This window comes from Pinus tabuliformis, chromosome X (assembly GCF_031772625.1).
Source record: "Pinus tabuliformis cultivar Carrire ecotype Pingquan chromosome X, CPIR1, whole genome shotgun sequence".
NCBI classification, from domain to species: domain Eukaryota; kingdom Viridiplantae; phylum Streptophyta; class Pinopsida; order Pinales; family Pinaceae; genus Pinus; species Pinus tabuliformis.
The window spans coordinates 606,628,879-606,648,409 of NC_142308.1; the positions used below are offsets into that span (position 1 = coordinate 606,628,879).

Below are 19,531 nucleotides of genomic sequence, written 5' to 3' on the forward strand. Positions count from 1 at the left end.
GGCACTAGAACAGGTCACTATGTTTCCTACGCTCGAATCTGCGTATATATAGACGTCTCTTGTGCCCTGCTAGAAGCAATCAAATTAATCTTCAGGGATAAACTCTGGATGCAAGGTATAAACTATGAAAAAATTCCCTTCCGATCCAGAAAGTATCATGAGCATGGGCGTCTTTTCCGAGACTGTCCCATGAATAAAACCCCTCAAATGCAAGAGAAGGAAAATAAACAAAAAGACAGCGAAGGGTTCACCCAAGTAATCTCCATGAATAAGAATAACAGGAAAAAAGTTATCCCCAAGAAGAACTTATTCAAAGAAGCAAGCCAGAATCAGTTCAAGGTACTTAACAGTACCCAAGAGAAAAGAGACGCTAACGAAATGATAGTAGATGAAGCAAGAGAGGAAGAAATGCACCCAGTAGATAGCGAACAAGATGAAAGGGATACAGGTAATACCAACATAGGAAAGGAACAGGCACTAGAGGATACAGAAATGCAGCTAGTAGAAACAAAGGACATGCTAGAGGAAAATGCAATAGAGGGAGCTTTGCAGGGTTAGACCTTGCAACAATCACAGAGGAATGGAAACAAAAAGGGATAAATGCCACATCAGAACAATAGCTACAAAAAATCAAAGGAGCTTATCTCTTCCATAAAGAACTAAAACTCAAAGCTCATTATCCATCACAAGAAAGTACAGCTTCAAAAGGCATATTAGCCAACATTCCAGTAGAAGGACTCAACCTCAAAGGCTCAAGAAGAAAGCAAGGACGAAAGACCACGAGTCAGCTCCTTCAAGAATTGGGAGCCAAGCTAATCAATGAAGGAAAGGTAAAGGATCTAGCTCTATACCCATATCCATGTCAATGAATTGCATCTCTTGGAATATTAGGGGATTTAACAGTCCTGAGAAGAAACGCATCTTAAAAAGCAGAGTCCTATCTGATCATCCTGACATCCTTCTCATTCAAGAAATGAAACTAGATTCGACTCACCCTCCCCTCCTGCTTCACTCATGCTTCAAGCCTTACAGCTCCTTGGCTAATATGGCTACTGGCACGGCGGGGGGCATGATGACTTTTTGGAAAAATTCCAAACTTGATCTTATTTCCTCTCTGGCCACTCACCATTCCCTAATAGTGATCCAAAGAATCATAGGCACCAACAAGACCTTATGTATAACCAATGTCTATGCCCCGCACAAGATGACAGACCGCATCAAAATGCTCCAAATCATATCCAATCTCCTTGACCCTCTGCACCACCCTATCAGAATCATAGCAAGTGATTTTAATATGATAACTAACTTATTTGAAAAGAAAGGAGGAATCGGGAAGTTAGATAAGGACTCTGAGGATTTCCTCGCCGCCATTGAAAAACTCAACCTCATTGACATTCCCACTAGCAATGGCTTATTCACCTGGAATAACAGAAGAGGAGGAGACCGTTAAATAGCCTCCCATTTAGACCGCTTCCTTCTTTCTGAGGCAACTTATCTCACCTCCTAGGAAACAGAGGTGAGAATCCTTCCACAAGCAAGCTCTAATCACTAGCCTATCTCTCTCAAGATTCAAATTTCCTTGAGTCTGAAGAATAAGCCTTTTAGATTTGAGGCCTTCTGGTTGAATCACCCGGATTTCATGGAAAAAATGAAACAATGGTGGACTTACTCTCCCATCAGAACTAGAAACAAAATGTATACTTTCAAACAAAAGTTAAAACACATCAAAGAGGAAATCAAAAAATGGAACAGAGAAACATTTGTAATATTTTTATGGATAAAAAAAAATTGGAACACCAACTAGAACTTCTTCAACAAATTATAATTGAAGAAGGGCTAATGGAGACTAGTAAGCAAGAGTAACAATGACTACAACAAAGTTGGGACGAAAGAACCATTCAAGAAGAAAAGTTATGGCAACAAAAATCCATAATAGATTGGCTGAAATGTGGGAAAAGGATCACGACTTTTTTCCATAAATCAATGATACAGAACAGGAGTAACAATAGAATTCTAACTCTGAAGAACCAAGAGGGTCATCTCATTCACTCTCAAGAGGAATTGGAAACAGAGCTCAACCATTATTTCAGCTCTCTACTCAAAGATCCAAGCAACGATTAGGATCAGAATATCAAAAAGACCACCAAGAATATTCCCAAAATCCTCACGGAGGACCATAACAAAATGCTCCTAAGGAAAGTCTCCCTCCAGGAAGTGGAAGATGTGGTCATGGGAATTCCCAATGGAAAATATCCAGGGCCGGATGGGTTCACCATTGATTTCTACAAAGCTTGCTGGCCTATCATAAAGCTGGATGTTTATACCCTGGTGGAGGAATCCTAAATTCAGAATTCTGTCCTCAAATCCCTTAACTCCACCTTTCTGACTCTGATATCCAAAGGAATCTTTGTGGATTCCCTGGACAAATTCAAGCCCATAGCCCTCGGCAATGTCATATACAAAAAAACCTCCAAAGTTCTTGCCAATTGAATTAACATCATCCTCCCTCTCCTCATCTCCCACCAACAATCTAGCTATGTGGAAGGAAGACAAATCATGGACAGTATCATGCTCTCTCATGAGCTCATTCATTCTCTCAATTCCCAAAAAATACCTGGTATGATGATTCAGCTTGATATGTCCAAAGCCTTTGAAAAAATTATCTAGAACTATAAGAGACAGGTATTGGCTGCATTCGGCTTCCACAAAGAAAGCATCAAGTGGATCATGGCTATGGTGTCAGGAGCATTCTTCTCCATCCTCGTGAATGGATCACCTTCACAACATTTCAATCCTACTATGAGTATCAGGCAAGGGTATCCAATCTCTCCCTTCCTCTTTGTTATAATGGCAGAAGGAATAAGTTGCTCTATCATTGTTGCCCTGCATGACAATAAACTCTTTGGTCTCCAGCCCCATGCCTCTGCCCCCCTACAACTCACCAGAAATTTGTGGATGATACTCTCCTCATGGGGGTCCCATCTATCAAACAGGTTGCCTCATTCATGTCCATCCTGATGGACTTCTTTGCTGCTTCAGACACCTCCATCAATCCCCTTAAATCCAAGTTGTTTTTCTTTAACACTCTGCTGCCCATTTGTAGGAACATCACCAGACTCCTAGCCATTCCTATTAGCACTCTCCCCTCCACCTACCTTGGTGTTCCCTTACAGATAGGCCTCTCTCCTGGGCCACTTGGTAGGACCTGATAAACAATTTGGAGAAAATAATGGCCAACTGGACCTTCAGATCTCTTAATCTGGCTAGTTGTCTTATCATGGTTAAATCTTTCCTTTAGACCATTCCGCTTTGATTGTACTCGGCTCTGGAAGCCCCAAAATTGATTTCAAACAAAATTAGAAACCTTTAGAGGAACTTCTTATGGAAGGGTGCAGAGGTCAAAAAAATGGGCTCTTGTAGCATGGGAAAAAATATGCAAGCCCAAAAAAGATGGCAGCCTCAGTCTTAGAGACCTAGACCTCCTGGGAAAGGCCCTAAGAGCCATTAGATATGGATTCCGAACCCCACCTCCCCCTGGGGTACCCTCTGGAAAGCAAAGTACACCCCCTCCTTAACACAAGAGCAAATCATCAAGCTCAATGGGAACATCAAAGGTTCAGCCATCTGGAATCGCTTGGGAGAACAGGGACATCATTCAAAGACATAGTTTCTAGGAAATAGGTAGTGAGAACAAGACCCTTTTCTAGGAGGATGCCTGGCAACAAAGGCTGGAACTTGATCAAGAAAATTTTCAACATATCAAGGCTGAAATGAAAAACAGAGGGAAGATCAAAGTCAACGAAAACTGCAGAAAAAGTAAAGAAAATGACAGATGGAAAAATTGGATTAATCAGGAGGAATGGACTTCCCATATGAACCCCCAAACCTGGTTGGACCTCTCCTCAAAGTTACAAAAAATACAAATCCTCCTTTACTTTTCCGAGGATAAACTTAGATGGGAGAAAAACTCAGTAAGACACATCAACTTAAGTTAAGCCTACAGATACATAGCAAAGCACGACCAACTCCAACCAAATTCGAAGTGGAATGCAATATGGGATAGGAAGCACTAGCCAAAAATTTCTATCTTCCTTTGGTTAGTCATGCACAGAAAAGTTTTAACGTGGGACAATCTAAGGAAAAAAGGCTTTATTGGCCTCTTGAGATGACCCCTCTGCCAGCAAGAAGAAGAATCCCCCAATCATCTATTAAATATCTACCCTTTTGCGTCCAATTTATGGAATTGGTTTTCTTTGGTCTTCAAAAGCTCTGATCAGGACCCCTCTTCCATCCAAAGTACCTTCGAGAACTAGAGAAAAGTCTTTTCCCCTCCTCCTCTGGTTAACCGCACTTGGAATTTAATTCCTGGTTTGATTTGTTAGGCTCTGTGGAAGGAACACAATGCGAGAATCTTTCGCAGCCTCTCCATCCAGGAAGAATTCGTTATCATGAAGATCAAAAGCACGCTCCACGAAACAATGACCTCTCTACCCACTCATGTTGTCAAAGCCCCTCCCACCCTCTTCAAAGTGATAATTCTCTCAATGCTGGATCTCCTTCATATTAAGGTCTGCGAAGTCACTCCCCTCCCCAGGCATGAAAATAAAAATAACTCGTGGTGGCCGCCAAAGAAGGGGACCTTCAAGCTCAATTATGATGACACAGATAAAGGGAAACCGGGACCAACAAGTTTTGGAGGGTTCTTTAGAAACTCCAAAGGTGAGATAATCTGGATTTATGAGGAAAATTTAGGCTCAACCACCAACAATGTTGCAGAATTTCATGCCCTGGAACATGGCATCGCCATAGCACACAACCTAAACCTCAGTCCTCTGATAGTTGAAGGAGATTCCACGCTGGCCACCCAAATCAAAGGAAAAAAAAAACAACCATAAAAAACAAAAACTTCAGCAGGGTATCGAGGGTAGCGAATGATGGTATAGTTGGTACCCTACGCTTGGAGTCCCGAGCGTGGCAGGATCTAGAGGAAGGGGAGCTTCGTCAGCAATGCACATCAATCAATGAAAAATATAACTACTCTATTGAACAATAATTGTTCGTGTACCTTTCATCATTACCAGGTTGATTCTCTTCTCAATGGGAAGGACAGGTGGAGGGCGCCTGAGTACGGACTCATCCTTGGCTCGTCTATCTCCAGATCCCGTGATGCCACCTCCCCTCTCCCTTGTGTGACTGTCGTCTCTCAGTCTCATCCTCTCTGCTCTGCCATTACTCCTCCTTATATCTTCGCATGCTTCCCCTTCCACCCCCTCTCCCTCATTCTGGTCTCCCTCCTCCTCCTAGCTTTTATAAATTAACCCCTCCCCCTTCTCCCCCTCATTACTCTCACTAGCTTTGACCTACTATGTTGGCCCCTCTCTCTTTGGTTTCCCCTGCTCTCTAGTCCATCTGCTTCTCTCAAGGACCCCGAGGCATGGCTCCACCCCTGGTCCAAGTAGGGGAGGTGCATGCAGTTGCGCTGCCTTCCGCTGGCAGTCTCTGGGCTCGGCCCCTACCACTTGCGTGGAGACTCCTGCTAGGCGCACTATTCTCGGCTACGCGACAGCGGTTAATCTGGCTACTCAGCTACGAATTTTAGACTTAGAGGCCCAAGAAAATATTCTCTGTAGAGAGGTCACCATGGAGGAGGTCGACACGGAATTTACTTGGATTCCGAACCCTGCTCTCACCCGGGCACGCGAAAACCTCTACACACGTACCATTGAAACATGGTGGCAAACGAAGTCCATCATGGGGCTTTCTATGCAGGAACAAGAGGAGCGTTCCAAGGCTCTAGAAACTAAGATTGACCGGCTCACCGAAATGTTTGTAGTGTATGTAGAAGCCATCCACCATTGCAGATTCATCAGTGGGGACTGTTATAGACATTTTTGGGCACTGCAACCCCAAGCATAAATGTCCATAAACCAAGGGCTCCTAAGTCCCTAAAAGTGTTGTTCTAACCCCTAAAGGAACAAGGTCAACTGATTACAGCTTCTCATAGAAGTTCTCCTTGAAAAACTGCTCAGAACTGGTCAAAACAGCATCATTTCACCTGTTCCATAGACAAAGTGCATTGCATCTCACCTAAGTACACTCTGTGGGTGCGTTGCATTTCAAAAAGCCCTTCTATGGGGTGCGATGGGTGAGAAGTGACAAATGGCAGTGTCATTCCGCGAGGTGGAGAGGCATGGAATCTTCCAGAAACTTCTCCTGTGACACTTGCCTCTCTGAACTCGACCAAGGATGAGTAAGAGATCATCAATCTCCAAGTGGAAGCAAGAACTATCAGAGGGAAGACACTAATCAAATCACAAGCTGACTCATCTCCTTACAGAGATCTATATATGGATCCCTCATCTCAGAGATCCAGGAGGCTGGAATTTTGCATCTTGTAAGGAATTGTTGTTGGTTTCTTGAGGCAACATCATAGTGTTGGGTGATCTAAACTTTGCATGAGGTGAAGAAGGGCTTACTTGCTGAGAGGATGATGCTGGGTCAGAACAACTGGTTGTAACTCTCTTGGCTCTTTCTTGATTATCAATAAAGCTATTCAAGTTTTCCTCCATACTCTTGTGTCGTTTATGTTTTATGCATTTGTATGGTCAATTTACATCTGATCCTAGATTGTTTATGATAATAGATCCATGTTCTTGTATAGTGTTATGCTACTTTGATTCTACAGGTACTCTATGAAGCTGGGTGTACAAGGAAGCAAGTAGCAAAGGACTATCAGAAGAGAGAGGAATCGAACTAGGAGCCAAGCGCAAGACAGAGGTTGGTCTCCTTTATTCTTCTCTCATCTATCTTTCATAAAGGAAAACGAAAGTAGTTTTACTTTGTTTGTTTCTAAGGTAGCTACCACACCTTAGTGGGATTAGCAGTTCTGCATAGACACTTTTCCCTGTAACAGTGACGCTCTTAATTACACTGTCATAAAGAAGAAGTCGACGACGAAGGTACATTCAACCACTAAAGGATCCTCTAGTATCAATAAAAAGGATCATGGGGCATCCACGAGTCATCGGGTCATCACCACGCAGCAGGAGGGAAGCTCTCAGGAGACTCCCATTCATCTGGATGAGGATCGGGTCACCACCAACCAGGAGTGATGCAGTCAGTTTCCTTCCCTATTATTCTTCCCTTGTGTATGTTATTTTGCCTCCGCGAAAGGTTGTCTATCGCGGAGGTCATCATTATCTACATGGTCGGCCGCCATAAGGCGCTCTTCTCCTTTCTCAGCTTCTATTGTCTCAATTTTGAAAATGTTGTAATGAGAGCACCTCTCGGCTCCACTTTTGTACTATGTTCCCTCTTTTGTCTGGGTAGTACTGTAAATATAGCCTTTTCTATGACCAGCACTAGCTCTTCGGTTGGGTCTTGTGTCGAGTTCCTTCCCACACAACCCTTTTTGTAATCTGTCAGTTTACCAAGCAATATATTATCTTATTTACAAAAAAAAAAAACATAAAACACATGACAAAAAAAAAAATTAACTTGTAAAATTTAAAAATTTAAACAAAATATAAAACAAAAATATATATATATAAATAAATAAATAAATAAGGGAAAATATTTCAAAAATACACATAATTTAATAAAGAAAAAAAAAAGTTAAAAATTAACCCAAAAAAAAATCAGAAAACAATTTTTTTAAGTTAAAAAAATAAAAAACCAAAAAAAAAAAAACAAAAAATTTAAAAAGTTACAAAAATAAAACAAAACATTAAAAAAAAATTAATAAATTAAAATTAAAAACCCTCAAATTATATATATATATATATATATATATCGCGGGCCAACGGGTCGGTATCTGCCCTTGGCCACCCCGGACTTGTTAGGCCACGGGGTGGGCAGGGAGGGAGTTGCAACTCCCTCCCCGGAAATTTTTTTCTTTATTTTTCATTTTTCAAATTTATTTATTTTATTATTTTGAGTTTTTTTTTTTTCGTTTTTTAAATTTATTTTAATTTTGTTGGTAATTACTTTAATTTTTTTAACTTTGAAAAAAATTGTTTTGGAATCCCCCCCCCCCCCCCGGCCTTACATTATGATTTGTTTGTTCGTTTTTTTTCTTTTTTCTTTTCGGTAAGCTTGGTGGGGCTACATCTTTAACATGTCCAATATATCACCCTGATCGGGGCGGGTAATTGAACTGGTGTCTTCACATCAACGAGTGCCCTAACAAAGCACCCAATCATCATCTATCCAAGACCCCGTCGAAAAATTATATGTTTTTTGAATTATTTTCCTTTTTTATTTTATTTTTGTTTTTATTTTTGTTTTTATTTTTATTTTTATTTTTTTAAAGTTAATTTTTTTTTATTTTTTTACATTTTTATGGTTTTTTTCTTCTTTTTTATATATTTTTTATATTTGATTTTTTTTTGTCATTTTTTTTTACCAACATGAAAATGACCAACATTTAAAAAAAATATCCACGCTCAATACATTAGAAAATTTAAAGTTTAAAAAATAATCCCTCTAAACAAAAAGGGTTGATGTTGCATCAACACTTTTTAAAATCAACACGAAAATCACTAACAAAAAAAAAATTGTTCATACTTGATACATAAAAAAATTTAGTGTCAAAAATAAGTGATCTAAAAAAATGTGTTGATGTTGCATCAACGCTTTCAAAATTAGCATGAAAATCACTAACATTTAAAAAAAATGTTCATACTTGATACACAAGAAAATTTAAAGTGCCAAAAATATGCTCCAAAAAAAAAGTGTATTCTGAATCACCACTTTTCAAAATCGAGTGATTTTTTGCTACCTCAAAAAAACAGGTACTAGGTAATTTTCTCGTTTTATCAGTAACTATGTTACAAAGCCCCCAACTCTCTAAATTTCACTTTCATAAAAAATGCAACACCACATGTCCTCTATAGGTTACAATCAACAATAATGTCTTTGAATAAGATGCACATCCTTTTCATGATGTTGACATAATGCTAACCATGTTGGAGACCCCTTTCAAACCTTTCTTCATCAAAAATACCAAACATTCATTTCCACACCCAAAAACGCAGCGAAGATGAGTTTTTTCTCTTGCAGGATTTCTATGATTTTTTGTTGGTTCATACATGCAATTGAGGATTCATTCAACATTAAGGGACAAGGATAAACTTGGATTTGCACCTGTGAAGGAGAATTAACCACCGGTATGCGAGAATTGCAGCGTTGTGTGGATTCGCAGCGCCCCTACCTCCCTTTAGCAGCAAATCAAAACAAGCATACCACAGCTTCCGAAAGAAATGGAGAAGGCATGAGTGATGTGGAATGAAGAGGAAAGTTCAAATAATCTTGCAAAATGGCCTAGAGCGGAAATGATGATGATAATTGTGATTGGGAATGGAAATTATGAATGCGCAACACCTCCTGGAAAACACAGCGCCTGGGGAAAAGGAAAGGATTGTCCTTTTAACCATTATCTTCCCACTGAAATCATAACTTGTCATTGAAATGACATTCAAACTAACTCACCACAACCTCCAAATTTGTGCCTAATCCATCTCATGATTGCTTTGATGTAGACTTAACCTCTAAACTTAGGTGACCCACTTATGATACTCAAGGTTTGATGATATGAGCCCTAGACTCCTCTATAATGACAAATGACCCCTCATGATTGCCAATTCAAATCATGACTCCTTGTGACCTTATAGTTCGAATTATGGCAAAAAGACTCTTTTTTGACTCAACATATTTACAATGACACTTTGACAAATTTGGCCTCTTTGTACAAAAAACCCCTTTAGACCATGACACTCATGAAACCAAGACTAATATTTACAAAAATGACCTCAAATGAAATAGTAAGATAAAAGTGACTAGGATTCCTATATTATAGGACCCTAACAACACCTACAAAAATAATGACATTTACCAGTTCACATTTTGCATATTAAACCTCTACAATATTGTCTCAACATATTTCTTCTAATTTAACCAAATTTTCATATTTCCCTGATCACTTTTAATTTCCATTCCCAAAATAAAATTTGCAACACCAAGATCCTTCATGTCAAATTTAGAGGAAAAATGAGTTTACACTTCTTCGATGATTTCCCTTTCATTTCCAATCAACATATCATCCACATGTAAGACATAATAAACAAGATAATCACCAAATAATTTTAAATACACACGGTGATTCACTTTGCTCCTTGTGAAGCCAAGTCCCAATATATAAGTATCAAAATTTTCATACCACATACTAGATGATTGCTTTAACCCATATAGGAACTATTATAGCATGCATGTCATCTCTTTTTTTCCCTTCACCATAAAGCCTTCTAGTTGCTTCATGTAGATTTCTTCTTCCAATTCCCGATTTAGGAATGTTGTCTTCACATCCATATGTTCTACTTCAAAATCAAAAATAGAAGCAACAGATAAAATAAATTTAATAGAAGTTAACCTAGCAACATGAGAAAAGATCTCACCAAAGTCAATTCCCTTTACTTGTGAATAACCTTTTGCTACTAATCGAGTTTTACATTTCTCTGCTTTGCCTTTTTTATTCAACCTGTTCTTAAACACACATTTGTTACCAATGGGCTTTCTTCTAGCTGTAAACTCCACTAAGTACCAAGCCTCATTTTTGCATAATCATTCCATTTCTTCAACCATGGCCTTTTTCTAGGGTTATCCATCCTTTGAATTCACTACCTCCCTAATAGTTCTAGGATCATCATTTAATAAATAAAGCAAGAATTGAACAGAAATCATGTGGAGTATACCTTTTTCTCGAACTATTCTCCTTAATACCAGAGTATGTGGGCTTCTTCTTCTTATTCATATTCTCTTGTAGAGTCTAATTCACCATCCTTCAATTTAAACTTTGTCTTCTTTAGTTCTCTCTCCCTTAATAGGACTTCCTGTTTCACAACATCTTTGATTTCTCTAAATACTACATCTTCATGATACACAACCTTCTTATTTTTTGGATTCCAAAGCTTATAACCTTTAAGACCGTATTTTTATCCAATAAATATACACGTTTCAACTCTCTTAAGGTGTGTATGGAGTAGTCTTCTACTTTGCTATACTACACTTCTTAAATAATTATTCGAATTCATACTTGCGTAATTTTCCACCATTATCTACCTTAACACCTTCATTTTCTTCTCTGTCTATTTTTCCACAAGAGCCTCAAACCGTTTGAATTTGTCAAAGACTTCATGTTTCTTCCTGAAGAAATAAATCCATGTATTCCTTGAGAAGTCATATATAAATGAGAAATAGTACACAAATTTTCCAAATGATCGAACTAACAAAAGTCCAAAAACATCACTATGCACCAACTATAATATTCCCTCTCCCCTTGCACACTAGAGGAGAATATTACTTGATTTTTCTTTCCATATAGAAAATATTCACGAAAATCAAAATCCAAAGATAAATTAGACATACCATCTACCACACCATTACAATGTAGTACTCGAAGGCCCTTCTCTCTAATATGTCTTAGTCTTTGATCCCATATCATATTTTCTTCTTTAGATATCGTATGAGTATTTATTTTTTCATCTCCACTCTCAGGAATAATGGAATTGTTGCACCCCACTAATAGTGTTTTTCAGCATCGTATACAGAGATCCAATCCAAACTCCCCTCAACAATACCATTTATCATTGAACCATCTTTCAAGTAGCCTTTTCAAACACTATTTTTACACCTACATCACTTATCTTTGTTACAAAAGTTAGAGTTCTGGCCAAGGATGTATAGAACACCAGGGAATATTTTAGTCATTCCACTCATGAGCTTCAATTTCACTTTTCCTCATCCTATTATTTTGGTCATCGAGTCATCTCCTAGAAAAACGTCACCACCATCATATCTTTCATACTCATAAAACCACCCTCTATGATGAATCATATGGAAGGATTCCCTTGAGGTTACCATCCATACCTCATGATCTACATGTGTACTTGTAGAAGCCAAGTACACATCCCCTCCTTTTTCTGACGAGGTGTTTACTTTTGTAGAAGTAGCATAATCAAATCTAGTCCCTTTCCCTACAATTTTGGATCTACAGTCTTTCTTGTAATCTCCTTATTTTCTACATCTTCAACATACCTTTATAATTTTTTCTGAGGATTCAAATCTTCCTTTGATTTTGATATACCACTTGAGGACTTATTTTTATTGCTATTTTGGGAGCATCATTTTACAAACAAGGTATTTGCATTATGACTTTCCATGTTTTTCTGTCTTATCTCCTTTGATAACAAGGATGACACTATATTGTCAAAACTTAAAGGAGTTGCATTACTACCTATGGAAACAACTAAACTATCCCATGAGTCTAGTAAAGAACACAACAAATTGATACACCCATCTTCATCTTAAATCTTAACATCAACAAATAATAACTAACTTATCATAGTTTTGAATGTGTTTAGATGCTCTGCCACTGAGTCTCCATCCTTCATCCTTAGGTTATACACTTTTTTACATAGGAACAATTTTCTCACCAGGGACTTAGAATAATACAAAGTCCCTAATTTGTTGCACAATGCCTTCATTATAGATTCTTCTGAAACAGTCAATATTTCTGAATTTGAGAGACACAACCATATTGTGCTCTTTTCCTTTCGATCCAACTTAGTCCGGTCTTCTATATGCATCCTCATTGGTGCAATACCCAGATCCATAGTGATCCACTGATCTTTCTCCACCAACTAATATTCCATTTTGAGCTTCCATAGCTCAAAACTTTAACCATTGAATTTATTGATCTTTATCTTTGAACTACTTGGAATTTCCTTTCACCACAAGAATCAATTTTGTGGATCCCCCACTATAACAGGGTCTGCCACAGGATCGAGCAAAACCCTTTAGCCATAAAAGCATCCCCTCGAAGCCAAAACTGCTATAATACCAAATGTAGATTTTAACCATGTGCAATTAGTTGTTGCAAACATATTCTTAACCAAATACAAAAGATATGATAACACACACATTCACACAGAAATTTTACCCTAAAGATCTAAACCATAAAAGCCAACAAGAATTTTCAGTCTATAATCTTTAATCTATATATATATATATATATATATACATAAATCACCAAACAATTTACGCTAGATCATAATACAAATGTAGTTCCTTAACTAAAACTACAAAACCATGTGCCACAAAAACCATTAAAAAGTGAAAATTGTGTGTTGAAAATATCCAAAAGAAAATGCAAAAACTCCCTTGCAACCCCCTTGAATAGGTGGGAACCCTCCCTTACCTCCAGGCCCAATGACCCTCCAACTACGCCCAGTGCAACATACAACATGCGGGCATATTCGTACAAAGAATATAACATATATCAGCTAACAATTTAGGCTTCAGCAAATAAGGAGAAGAAAAGGGGACACGAAGATTGGCGGTGCAAAGTAAAAAAAAAAAAAAATAGAGTTTAGAAATAAGAAACAACCAAAAATTAAACCATGTATTTCACCACTAGAAGTAAAATTTACATGAACAAATCTCTACTAGAGGGAGGTCCGATTTAATGGCTCCATACACCATTTCTCATGCCAAAGACTATGGTACTTGAGGAGCTTTAAAGATGGATGGTTTATGTTAGACACCTAATCCGCTAAGGGTAAATCCATGAATCAATTGTAGTGACATCACAGATTGACAAATGACCTGATTATAGTGAGAAAGCATGCTCATAATCTACCTCCAGTTTGAAAGGATTAAAACATTATAGAATTATAAAAGCATTTAGAAAATTATTAACACCATAACTTTATTCTGTCCAGAGTTATGTGCATTGGTTTATTTCGGGTGCATTATTAAATATATATAATCCTCTGTGTAGAGAGTTAAAAGACTTGTTCGTTGAATCTCTGGTATATATGGATAATGAGTTATATGCTTCATGGGATGGAATGTATTTGGTTTATATGCATACACTTCTGCCTTACCAAGCTCCATCGTTGAATAATCTCTTGAATATATGCATTAAAGCATATCTATTCTGCACTGATTGGAGTCTTGCAATTGAATGTAATTTGAATCTCTGCTTTGGATGAAGTGAGTTGTGAGATGAATACATTGAATTGGTGTTGCGATGTTTCTCTGTGATGAGGTGATCTTGTAATGGTGTGTGCTTTGAGCTATCTTATCTCTAGTCAAAACTATGTCATATGCATTGAGTTTACATCTCTCTGTTGGTTGCATAAATGTGTTGTAGTCCATTGATTTAAGTCTTGGTATGCGTGCCTTGCTTTAAAACATCACAGTGTTGAATTGGTTTAAATTTTCCTTATTATATGGTATGCACATTAATCTTTGAAGTGTGTGCTTGCTTAAGGGTTTATTCATTGGATTGGTTTGTTGGTTGTTATACAAGTATGGTAAAGACATATTTTATGTTGTTGAGATAATTACAATAACAGAAAGTTCTTTGGAACTATTGCCATTATCAGTAGATAGTTCTTTTTAAATGGCTAAAATTAAAAATTTATTAGAGTTATTGAGAACTTTAATCATGTCTACTGTTGAAAACACAATCCAAATCAGCAAAGGCTCCCTCTCTCAAATTTAAACCTGTCCACAATATGCAAAAGAAAACAATTTATTTTTGTAGCTTGAGCCACAGTTTACAGCGAGAGGAGCTACAACATCATAAGCATCATTATGAACTTGTTTTTGTTCTGAATAATCATCTCTTTGATATTGAGACAAAATCCCATCAATTGCCAAAAACTAATCAAGTCATTGAAAAACCAGTTTTGCATAAACATGCAAAAGTTCAAGTTCCACTTCCCAAGCCCATCATCAAACCTTGGGAAGATCTTGTCAACAATAGGAACAAAATTTTTCTTGGATATGACAAGGAGGTGTCCTTTAATATCCCAGATTACTCAAAGCCCATTCAGTTTCAAAGTGTTGGATTCCTTCAAGACGGTTCATATTCACTTGTTCTTGCTCCACATTCACAACAGATTGTGAAATGCCAACATTGTGACCGAGTTGGCCATGTGAAAGATCATTGTTTTGAGCTTCACATGTGTAAGCATTGTGGTCAACACACTCATTATTCAAACAGATGCTTCAAAAACAAGCCTCCTGCAAGAATGAATATTCAACTTGGATGGATCGCTTCTTGGCAATGAGCTTCAACAGCCAAGAAGATATTGTTGAAATTTCTAAGCATTACTTGTTAGAAATTATATATATATATATTCTTTGGTTTATCTCGCCTACTTGTTTAATTACTGAAAAGTTATTTAATCATGTAAACACTGAAATAAACATAATACAGTCTCAACCATATACAGATCAATAGATAAAAGAAATAGACAAACACACAAGTGACATCGTTATTTTTGGACAATCGTCCCCGGAAAAACCCAATGCGGGAAAACCGGTGCAGCAATTCTGAGGGTTATATTATTATGTAGTCTTTCTGAGTACAATTGGGTGCCAAAACAGCTCACCCGACAGAGAAAAATAATCCAACAATGATACCTCTCTATTCAGAAGCATATATTCGGAAATTCTAACTCACAAAACCCTCTCCAGCACAATATGAAGCTCAGCATCAGCCCTCCTAGCCTCTGTGTCAGCCCAAAACCCTTTGCGTCAGCCCTCTGAGGCTCTGCGCAACTAATATGGCCCTCTATATCACTCCTGCATCCTCTGCATGGATGACGTAGGCCCTTCTGGCTTCTGCATAGTTTCTTCTGCCTCTGCGTGGCTCCCTCTAGCTCAGTGTCTGCCTCTCTACCTCTGCACTAGTCTTCCTACACTATCTTTGCCTCTCTACCTCATACTCACTGCCCCTCGCTGCAAAATGATCACAAATTCGATTTCTCTTAGCAAACCTCTCTCTAGAAAATCAAATCACTGATCACTCTAGTGTATTCTCCAACTGACCCTCAAGCCTCCTCTTATACTTTTCTTGTTGGTCCTTCAAAAGCCGAGATTACATCTCTAATCAATGGCTAAGATTATATTTGGCTTGATCCACGTCATTTAGAACCTTCTAACCCAGATTAATACGCATTAATATTTTTTTTTCCTAACTTTAGAGGAACTCCATTAAAAATATTAATTATTTTAATATCTCCTTAAAAAGGTAGAAGCTGCCCAAACCATTTCTGGGTCTTGGAGATCTCATGTTCTTTAGCCTCTCCACCAATTTTCATGGCTAGAGCACATACGATGCTACCCCAAATCAACACTCCCTCTTAGCGAGGATTGTGCTCTAGTAATACTCCACACTGAGCATCACTTTGATTATACGGCACCGATACCTGTGTTGATGCTAGGCCTCCCTCCCCAACATCTTATGCATTGTTGCAGCATGTATTGTTGCCCATGGCTCTGCCACTACCACTTCTACATCTGTACTGCAGCTCCCTCTACATCCATGTTGTTGTTGGTCCTTTCTTCCAACACTGCATCTACACTGAACCCTCCTCTCATCATGCTACATTGTGCTACTGCATTGTAACTCAATTACTGATAAGTAAGTAACTGATCCAGCCAACTACTAACATCCTTTTCCGGCTAGAAACACTCAATTTTGAATCTCTCTCATTCACTATATTGTGCTCCCTCTGCTCTCTCTACGCTTCTGCAACAAACTTTGTGCCTCTCGCACCGTTGCAAACACCTTTGTGCCTTCCTGCATTATTGCAACCTCCTATGTGCCTCTCGCACTGCTACAACCCTCTTTGCGCTACTAGGGACTACTACACTCTAGCACTCTCTGCTTCTCCATCCGCATCTTCTTCTACCGACATCCATCATCTTGCTACTGTCACTTCGGGGCTCCCGTAGCCAGATATGATCCAAAAGTTTGGGTACCTCAAGGATCTTTCCCCTCATCTCCTGTAGTCCTCCTGACTACATCTCGATGTCACCCCACCTCTTCTCTAGAGGTACATGAGCACTCATGGCAAAATCGTCATCCTCCTCTACCTAATTTTTTCACATTCGCTGGCATTGCCTTGGATCCAAACGCCTCTCCCTTATTCTTCTTCCTCGGACACTAGTTCGCATAATGCCCCAGTTCCCCACAATTGAATCACTTTGTCTTGGAGAGGTCATTTTTCTTCCTCTTCTCCCGCTTCCCCACAGATGCTAGAGTTGCATCCTCTTCCTCCTATTTCTTGACCCAGACTCCTTTGCTACTATTTCCCATCTTGGTCAGCCGTATAATCTCTTCTTGGTACAGAGCTTCCCACAATTCTTCCCAATCTAGAAGATTCAATTTGCCCAGAATGCTCTAGACGAATGTCTCCCACTCCTCAAAGACTACGTTTAGGGCAGTCCTCACCATCAAATCCTGATCCGGCGTGGCCCCTATGGAAGTTAGTTGGTCCTGGATCTTATTCAATCTGTCGAGGAAGTGATTTATCTGCTCCCCCTTTTGCATCTGGTATGACCGCAGCTGATTCTCTAGTAGCATCTTCCTCTGCAGGAAGTATGCTGACACAATGTCTTCAAGGTGTCCCACATTTCCTTTGTCATCTCCTTCTCAACATTATGTTGTACCACATGATCCTTGACCCCATCAATGATTATGCATTTCGCCTTGGCCATCGCATCGTCATACTTTTCATTGTCAGTTGGGTCAACTGGGATAACCACAGTTCTCAAGGCAAAGGCCTTGATGTAATGTCTATCTAGAATGGACAAGATCCTGGCCTTCCAAACAACAAAGTTGGATGCCCCGTCCAACCTGTCCTGATCCCTCATTTCATTCATGGCCATCTCTCTTCTCTTCCTTTCGACTCCTTTGAGTCTCTACTTCCCTCTGGAAGTTCTCTCTTCAACTCCTTCTGAGTCGCTACTTCCCTCATGGAAGCTATCTTCTAGACTCCCTCTGAGTCTCAATTCCCTCCTGGAAACCAACCTGCCAGCCATCGAGTCGCACCTATTTGATCTCCTATGCACCTGCAACACTGATCTTGATTTATTGGGTATAAATTTGCCTAGGTAGCGACTCCCTCTACCTTGGTTTTACCCCACTAGATATTGTTCTGTCTCGGCAGTAACAACACCCCACCAACTTCACTCCCAGCAACTGAAGGACTGAGCCTCTAAGCTCTGCGCAATCCCGACATTGGCTTAATTTCTCCACTATCCAACTATGTCAACCCTCCTGGTCTCTGTGTGGCTCTTAGTAAGTCTTTTCTGCCCTCCTTAGCCTCTGTGTTGACCTCTCTTTGGCTCGAACTGATGACGCAGTCCCTTTGCATCAACCCTTCTCTTCTGCTTTCTGGTAGGAACAACTTTTGTCACTCGAGACAGTTGTTTTCGCTACAAATGCTCTGATTCAACTGGTGCCTTCAACTCTCCTGTGATCTGCAACGCCCTAATACCATGTTGAAATATCTAAGTATTACAATTAGAAATTTTATCTGTGTTATATGGTTTATTTCACCTACTTATTTAATTACTAATAAGTTATTTACTCATGTAAACACTGAAATAAACACAATACAGTCTTTACCATCTACAAATCAACAACTGAAAGAAATAGACAAATACATAAGTGACACCGTTATTTTTGGAAAATCATCCCCGGAAAAACCCAATGAGGGAAAACTGGTGCAAAAATTCTGAGGTTTATATTATTATGCAGTATTTATGAGTACAATTGGGTGCCAAACTGGCTCACCCGATAGAGAAAAATAATTTGGTTGTAATACCTCTCTATTTGGAAGCAGATATTCAGAAAGTCTGCCCCACGAAACCCTCTCCAACGCAATCTGAAGCTCAGCGTCAGCCGTCCTGGCCTCTATGTCAGCGCGAAACCCTCCGTGTCAACCCTTTGAGGCTCTCCGTAGCCTCTATGGCCCTCTGCGTCACTCCTGTAGCCTCTACGTGGATGATGTAGGCCCTTCTGGCCTCTGCGCAGTCTCTTCTGCCTCTGCGTGGCTCCCTCTGGCTCAACGTCTGCCTCTCTGCCTCTACGCTGGTCTTTCGGCACTATCTCTACCTCTCTACCTCATAATCACTGCCCCTCGCTACAAACTAATCACTGATTCGATTTCTCTTAGCAAACCCCGCTCTAGAAAATCGAATCACTGGTCACTCCAGTGTATTCTCCAACTGACCCTCAAGCCTCCTCTTATACTTTCCCCGTTTGTCCTTCAACAGTCGAGATTACATCTCTAATCAACGGCTAAGATTAGATTTGGCTTGATCCATGTCATTTAGAACCTTCTAACCCAGTTTTATATTAATACCCATTAATATTTTATTTTTCCTAAGTTTAGACTTAGGAACTCCATTAAAAATATTAATTATTTTAATATCTCCTTAAACAAGTAGAATCTTCCCAAACCATTTATGGGTCTTAGATATCTCATGTGCTTTAGCCTCTCCACCAATTTTCATGTCCAGATCACATACGATGCTACCCCAAATCAACACTCCATCTTAGCAAGGATTGTGCTCTAGTAATACTCCACACTGAACATCACTCTGATTATATGACACCAGTACCTGTGTTGATGCTATGCCTCCCCGCCCAACATCCTCTACACTTTTGCAT

General features: G+C 39.2%; 1 pseudogene; it reads left to right on the forward strand.

The window, feature by feature from the left end:
- Window positions 1-264: 264 nt before the first annotated feature.
- Window positions 265-19,531, forward strand: part of LOC149141501 (pyrophosphate-energized vacuolar membrane proton pump 1 pseudogene) — a 45,058-nt pseudogene continuing 25,791 nt past the window's right edge.